Below are 7,591 nucleotides of genomic sequence, written 5' to 3'. Positions count from 1 at the left end.
TTAAGTATCAGTAGCTGGCACAATATAGTTAGACAATTATTTGTGGAAATATGGATCCATATACAACCTTATTTAAGGAATAGCTGTTTATTTTCTGAAAATACATGTGCAGTCACAGACAAATATATTGGCACCTGTGACAAAGATGGCTGCAGGGGTGACGTGAGACCAGAAGTAACTGCACAACACAAGGCAACTGCAGAGTAAATATGAGAGGCTACGGCACTCAGCTTTTTATTAAACAAAATAAACACCAAAATAAAGCAGGGCCAAAATAAAGCAGCACAAAATATAAATAAATAAGCCCAATGAGTAGCTAGGGTTTTTAACAGGTAGCATTAATTTTGTTTTGTTTTGTTTCATTCTCTTACTATTCGTTATTCTCCAACCCTCTCTACTCCGACAAAGGATTTCTCCTGGCTTTTTATAGTATGTAGCTGGAGCCCAATTAATCAATAATTAACAAGTACCTAATTAAGGCTCCAGCCACACTCACATGTATTTGGCAGGGAGGAACTGAACCCCCTCCCTGCCAATCCAAAACTTGCTAAAACATAATAATAATAATAATAATAATAATAATAATAATAATAATAATAATAATAATATATATATATATATATATATATATATATATATATATATATATATATATATATATATATATATATATATATAATATATATATTATATATATAAGCCTTTTATTGTATATTTAGATAACAATAACAACAACATTAATAAAGGGGTGGGCACCCTGTCACAACACCCAACAGCTAATATAAGATAATAAAAGAAAGCATGTTCAATACAAGCATTTAGTGAACATTAGCTGCTAATTAATTTGACAAAGACCAAAATACATCATTTTTGATAGTTTAACAATCTTTATAAAAAATCTAAAAATAGCAATTAAGCAAATTCAAATTTGTTCACAACAAAAAATATTGGCACTGTTACATAAAAAAAAATAAAACTAATTAATATATATATATATATATATATATATATATATATATATATATATATATATATATATATATATATATATATATTTATTATATTATTCATTGGTTGTAATGAAGTTGCACTATAAACCAAATAGCCAGAAAAATAGGTCCTTATTTCCAACATCTGTTGAAGAAAAATGTTTTTGAAACATAGCAGATGATGGTCAAGACAAAGTTCTATTTACGTTAGAGAATCGCAGTCGTAGCAAACTATAACAAGGGGAATTGCTAGTATAAGTATCAAAGAAATATGTAATACCAAAACCCCCAATCAGAGCAATACTCAAGATGTACCAAAGAACAAATTCAAATGAAAGGATTGAAAGAAGTGGACATTCAGGTAGGAGAAATGCCTTGGCATCAAAAAAAAAAAAAAATAATAAGACTAAAATCCAATGCCTTAAAGAAAGATTTATAAGCATTAGGCATAAGGGTGCGTGAAAGAACTGTACAAAGACACCTGAACACAGAAGTATTGTATAGAGGTGGACTTTGCTGAGAACTACTTTCAAAGGAAATTCATGAAATAAACTGTCTTTATAAGCCACAGTTAAACTTGGATGCGATTCGATAACGATATGGGGGTGTTATAATATTCAGGGACTGGAGACGTTGATGTGATTGAAGATCGAATGAATGTAGCCATGTATCACTTTGTATTGTACAAATTACAATGGTGCCATCTGCTCGTTGGCTGATTGGCAGGCATGTTATCTTCCAACACAACAATGACCAAGGCTGTAGCCAGTTATGAGGCACCCGAGACACATGCCTCAGTTACAATCATACTATATATATATATTTTTATTTAGACCCTTTTACACATTGCTTTGATGCAAATAAAAGTGCATTTCATCCCTTTCTGCATTTGAAGTGGGATAGTTGAAGTGCCTCAGTCATTTTGGTTACGGCCCTGAACGACCAAAAGCATATGGTTAAGTAAATTCTGGAATTCTTGAAGAAAATGAAGATAAAAGTTCTGAAATGGCCTTTGTAATCACCAGATCTCAATCCAATAGAAAAGTTTTATACTGATCTAATAAAAGCTGTAACCAAGCATTGCGTTTCCAATATGTCTCAGCTGAAGGAAATATGCAAGACAAAATGGGCCCAGATTTAACCAACAAGATGTAATATACTAGTTAAGAATTATCATAAATATCTGAAAGCCAAAATAATCAAAAAGGAGCACACTAAGTACTAAAGCAGGGGTGTCAATACTTTTGTCATGAGATAGGTTAAGTGATTTTTTTTTTTATAATATTGTTTGTTAACCTACCAGAGATTGTGTATTTTGGTCTTCGATATAAAATTTAGTGGCTAATATTTAACATGTCTTGAATTATCTTTTATTAATTGTAGGGTGCCAATACTTTTGTCTGTGACTAAGTATGTCAATTAAATGTAATTTAAAAAATCCTGATTAACGTCTAATGTGTAGAAAAACGTCCTCAGTTGTGGCCATGGAGGTTGGTGCAGATTGAATTACAATATGAGAAACCTATGCAGATAGTCTAGCTTTAGTGATCTTTTGAAAATGTGCTCAATTGGTTGTTTCTGGGGTTTGCTCCATTCCAGCACAGAACCTCTGATACTGTTGCTTGTGGATTAAGGTTTGGGATAGGATTACATATTAACTACTGCAGAACTCTGGCGGTATGTGATATAACTCACCAAGCTTGCTCTGGAACATGAGAGTATTACTCATTCTGCCACAATTTTTCAGCAACAAGATGAATAACTGTTAATTGACAGGTGGCACATGAAGATGGAGATGTTTAAATAGATGAATTTACTTGTCAATGTTGGAAGTTTCGTACAGGGCAAGGCTCCTAGAAGGGCGACCGCACTGCAGATGATGAGGCGTCTGGGTATTTTCAATCTCTAACCTATTTAGATTTTACCTCCATCACTCTGGGAACCTTGGTAGAAATATGGTTGGTACTTCAAAGCTTCAGAATATAAATAAGGCTCTGATATCACAAGCAGTTAGGGATAGGTGCTAAATTGCACAAAAATTTAAACATGACAGCTGCAGATAAAGACCATCTTATGAATAACACCAGAGGTTGTAGCAAGGATTACTTCAAGCACCCCTCTCAGGAAACAATGCCATTTACCTGATAGGGTTTGCAAGTGGCAGTATACTTACAGGCTGATGCGTACAAGCCTTAAACAAACACTATCAGTGAACTCCTTACCCCTACAAACTCTGACCTCTGCACTTTTCAAAGTCCATGGACAGATACTCATCACTCCATCAAACACCATGTGAAGCCCTTTTATGCAAAAAATTAATAATAATTCTGGAATAATTGCAGCTGACAGGAAGTGCCAGCCCATTGCAGGTGCCAAGGAAAGACCGTAAGTAAAGACTTTGTTACTACATGAGTGAGTAAGTAACCATTCCTGCTAACAGTCATATGATTAGACTCCAAAGACTCCACATACAATCTAGGCAGCCATACAGCATTATAGGCTGGCCATTTAGTCCCCTCCCTTTATTTATGACAATAGACATGCATTTTTGTTAGAATGGGTTTTTGATCCCCTACACATTTTGGGATGGAATAAATACATATTTGGAACAGGAAGATTCTAAATAGTATAGACACATTGAAACAGCCAACAGCTTAGGAAAGGAAAACATTTGTCCAAACTTTACCCAAATGCATGCACTGTTTCCATGGATGCCAAATAGTCTTGTCGTAACAAGTATGGCAGATGTACAGTACTTTAGATTTATATAAACAGTTTTGAAATGTATTGTCTGTGGTGTCTCTCATGCAAACCACTGGTTTTCATACCCATGGTTCATTAACGTTCGAATTAGGTTATATAGATGTTATGTTTCCTGAGTGATTGTGATATATAGATAGAGTTTAATTTAAACACCCTATGTTTTTTATTATTTTTTCCTCACTCTCTCCTGTTCTCCACTCCCGAACACACAACCCAGAGTGAGTGAAACACTGCCTCTTTTATGCAGCTGTACCGAGATTCGATTGCTAATCAATCATTCAATTGGAATCTCGGTACATCATTATGACAGGATGACAGAGGGCTGAGGCTCAGAGACAATGTAAAGGCAAAAATAAAATTCTTTATTAAACAAAATAATCAAATAAACAGGCACAAGGGCCAACAGGTTCCAGGTCTTTTAAAACAAGACACTCCTTTCTTCTAAACACAAAACTCTCCAACACAAAGCAAACTCCCAAACAAAAGAACACCTCCAGCCAACGCCTCTCCCCTGGCTTTTATCCCCTGTGGCTGGAGCCCAATTAATCAATAATTACTAATCATTCAATTAGAGCTCCAGCCACATTCTCACATGTTTTCCTGGCAGGGAGAAATTTAACCCCCTCCCTGCCAGTTCCAAACACATTCATATAGACGGGGCAGTTCCCCGTCACAATCACTCTATATAAAAATCACACTACAAAAATCACTACACAGTTAGGCACTGTTTAAGTGAAGCATTTCACAATGACATGCTTTCCTTTTTTCTGTCCCGTGAGATTCTGGCTCGCTGTAAAGCAGCACAGTGCTTTTCTGACCTAGATGGCCTTCCATAGAGATCACTATGCGAGATCACTTCCATAGAGATCACTATGCGTGGTTTGTTTACTAAAACTTTTAATTAGAGGCTTAAGAGCTGTGGGAACATATTCACCCGTTCAAACTGAATTGAATTAATCGCAGATCCTGTTCAGCGGCAACACAATGCTTAAAGACATATTGAAACGAGTCCTTTACTATGTTCCAGAGAGCTACATTTCTGAAATAGAACCACAGAAATTTCAGTATATTAAAATGGATACACTTAACAGGATCTGTGGCTTAGTACTATAATGAGCTGATTGAATACCTCATGTTAATGGGAGCAGCACTTTTAAATCCAACAAATAATGCACCGGATGCATGTTGCTCAATTATTGCGAGTCTAGTCTCAGAAGTCATTGGCTCCTCAGCCTCCAGGCTTCAGTATAACAGGTATATGGTTTTCATAGCCATGGTTCATTAAAGTTCGAATTATGTTATATAAATGTTATGTTTTGTGAATGATTGTGATATATAGATATAGTTTGATTTAAACAACACCCTATGTGTACATTTGGGCTTTTTCATAGAACTAATATGGATGATTTATGTGCCATTGTCAGTACATGTACATTGTGTGTATAGGTAAGAGGCTACTGTGTGTGAATATGCTTACACACTGTAAATCCACTTGTTTGAAGTGTTTTAAATACTGTAAATCCCCTTTCTTTACTTGCCGTTACTTTGATTAAATTTTGCAGGGTCTGTTTAATATCTAACTTAAATGGTGTCTAATTGTGCTGTGCCATATACAACTCATTGCAATTGTAATGCAATTTATAGAGTTGCTGTTATTTTTTTGTTGATTTTTTTAAATAAATGATTTACAGTAAATAAAATGTCCATGTCTCAACTTTAAAACCACACTGCAGAAAAATAAAATACAAGTAGCTTTTTTTGTCTAAACATTCACAGCCTTAGAAGGTCTGATCTGTAATTCAAAAGAAGAAGCCCACCTCTGCACTGCCCCATACAAGCTTTCCTGCAATCAGAATCTGTGAAAGCAGAAAGCATGGATGTCTGTCAGTAGTGTATCGTTTGTTTGTCAGCCCATGGGGCAGTATTGATACTGGATATGAATGAGGATGAGGATTGTATTTATCCAACATACATGAATTGTCTTGAAACAGTTTTTGTAAGGTTTGAGAGTGTTTAAAACAAAAGATATGTTTTGAAAACAATTCATAGCATAGGTCATGGTTTTACATGGAATATATTGTTTTTAACACAAAATGATTACATTTTCTAAGTAAGACAACAATAAGAATGCTGCAGCTACCCTAACTAATTTGAATGTACTGACCGGTAATCGATAACTTTTTTTTTTACAAGGCAGTACAGTCAGTGTCTTCTGACAGGTACACTGGAGTGCATTCTTCAAAACAAGATTTTTTAAAAATAATTTTTTTAATTCCTCTATTAAAATAATATCATCATCTAAATAACCACTGAGATCAAAGTTTTCTTTATTTCTAAAATATTCAGTGTTTTGTGAATATCAACGTTTTGAAAACATTTTTATATTATACACAGTATATTTAGCAATAGACTGTATGTGTAAAAAAAAAAAAAAAAAAAAGGTACTGATATAACATAAAAAGAACTAACGGAAATGTAGCTGCTTGAGTGGTATAAACCCACAACTCTATTTAGGGGCATTTGAATATACAAGAGTATGTCGGAATACAACTGAATGGCACTCAAATGGTCACTTGGGCATGTCTCATGGATGATTGATTAGCACATAAGGTCATGACGCAGTTATCTTGAAACATGGATTGAAAGCATTAATTGGACATTTGAATAAACAGCTTGTGTTCATCTGATTTTCGTCCTAAATATAATGTTGTTCAGATAAGAAAGACTCATTTTTTAACATGCCTTATGTAAACAAATAGAATATGTTTGTACAACTTTAATGGATTGGGACTCCAGAATACATTTCCAGGGTCCATCAAATGTTTTTTTTTTTCTTTCTTTAAGGTAATGGATGTGTTTAAAAATAAGGTAATTATCATGATAATCAGTTGTTTTCCATGTAAACGTATACTTTGTTGTAGCTAAGTACACAGTATATGAGAATAATGGGATGGAATAATTGTAGCTCTGAGGAAATTAAACAAAACAAGAAATAAGGAACATAATAAGGAATGTATTGTGATGTTTTGTTAAAATAAATAACATCCTTGAAAACTACAATGGTGAACTTGATCCAGTCAATAGCATGCATTAGGTTATAATAAATGAGAAACAACAAACACTTTTGTCAGCTGCTGCCTTTCGATTTGCCCTTTTAGAAAAAGGATCATATTTACAGTCACGAGAAACAGTGCACGGGTTTCTACTGTCGGTCCTTCCTCTCCACTAGGATGGTAAGCCCACCCCAGTCTGCTATGGTCAGAAGACTTATGGGTGCTGGAATGTGGGTGTCAGCATCAGGTTTAAAGCTGCATGTCTGAATGAAAGGTAACATTGACAGACACGCAGAGTGTTGTAAACATTTATTCAAGTGCTTGAAAGTCAGAGGCACTTGCCATACAAATAGTGCATGTCTCAGCAGGAAAGTCTTCACATGTTGTGTTTGACTTATATTAGCTCTGAAACACAATCTCAGTCTCATGATCCGTTTACCCTACTTCAATAAATATAGATTTTATCAATCTTTATGCATTCAGTGTTCTTTACTAAAATGTGCTATCCAGTACTTTTACTGTATTCTTTATTCTGTAGTATAATTTCACAGATAAAATGTACAGGCACTAAATCAAGAAAACTATCATCCTGTAGAAGATCTTCAACACTGTTTATTACAGGTGTTACAATACTGACGGTAATGAGTTGTGTCAATGGAGGTGTTTTTGTTATTGTTAGAAAGCCCTGGAAACAAGCTTTAAAACAAACATTATTTAGACGAAATTGGAAAACCACCCAACTAGGCATTTCTGCAAATTTCAGGCTCGTTCTCATCATGTGGAACA

The sequence above is a fragment of the Polyodon spathula genome, chromosome 1, assembly GCF_017654505.1.
Source record: "Polyodon spathula isolate WHYD16114869_AA chromosome 1, ASM1765450v1, whole genome shotgun sequence".
Classification (NCBI taxonomy): domain Eukaryota; kingdom Metazoa; phylum Chordata; class Actinopteri; order Acipenseriformes; family Polyodontidae; genus Polyodon; species Polyodon spathula.
Note: the sequence above shows the minus strand (reverse complement) of the source record.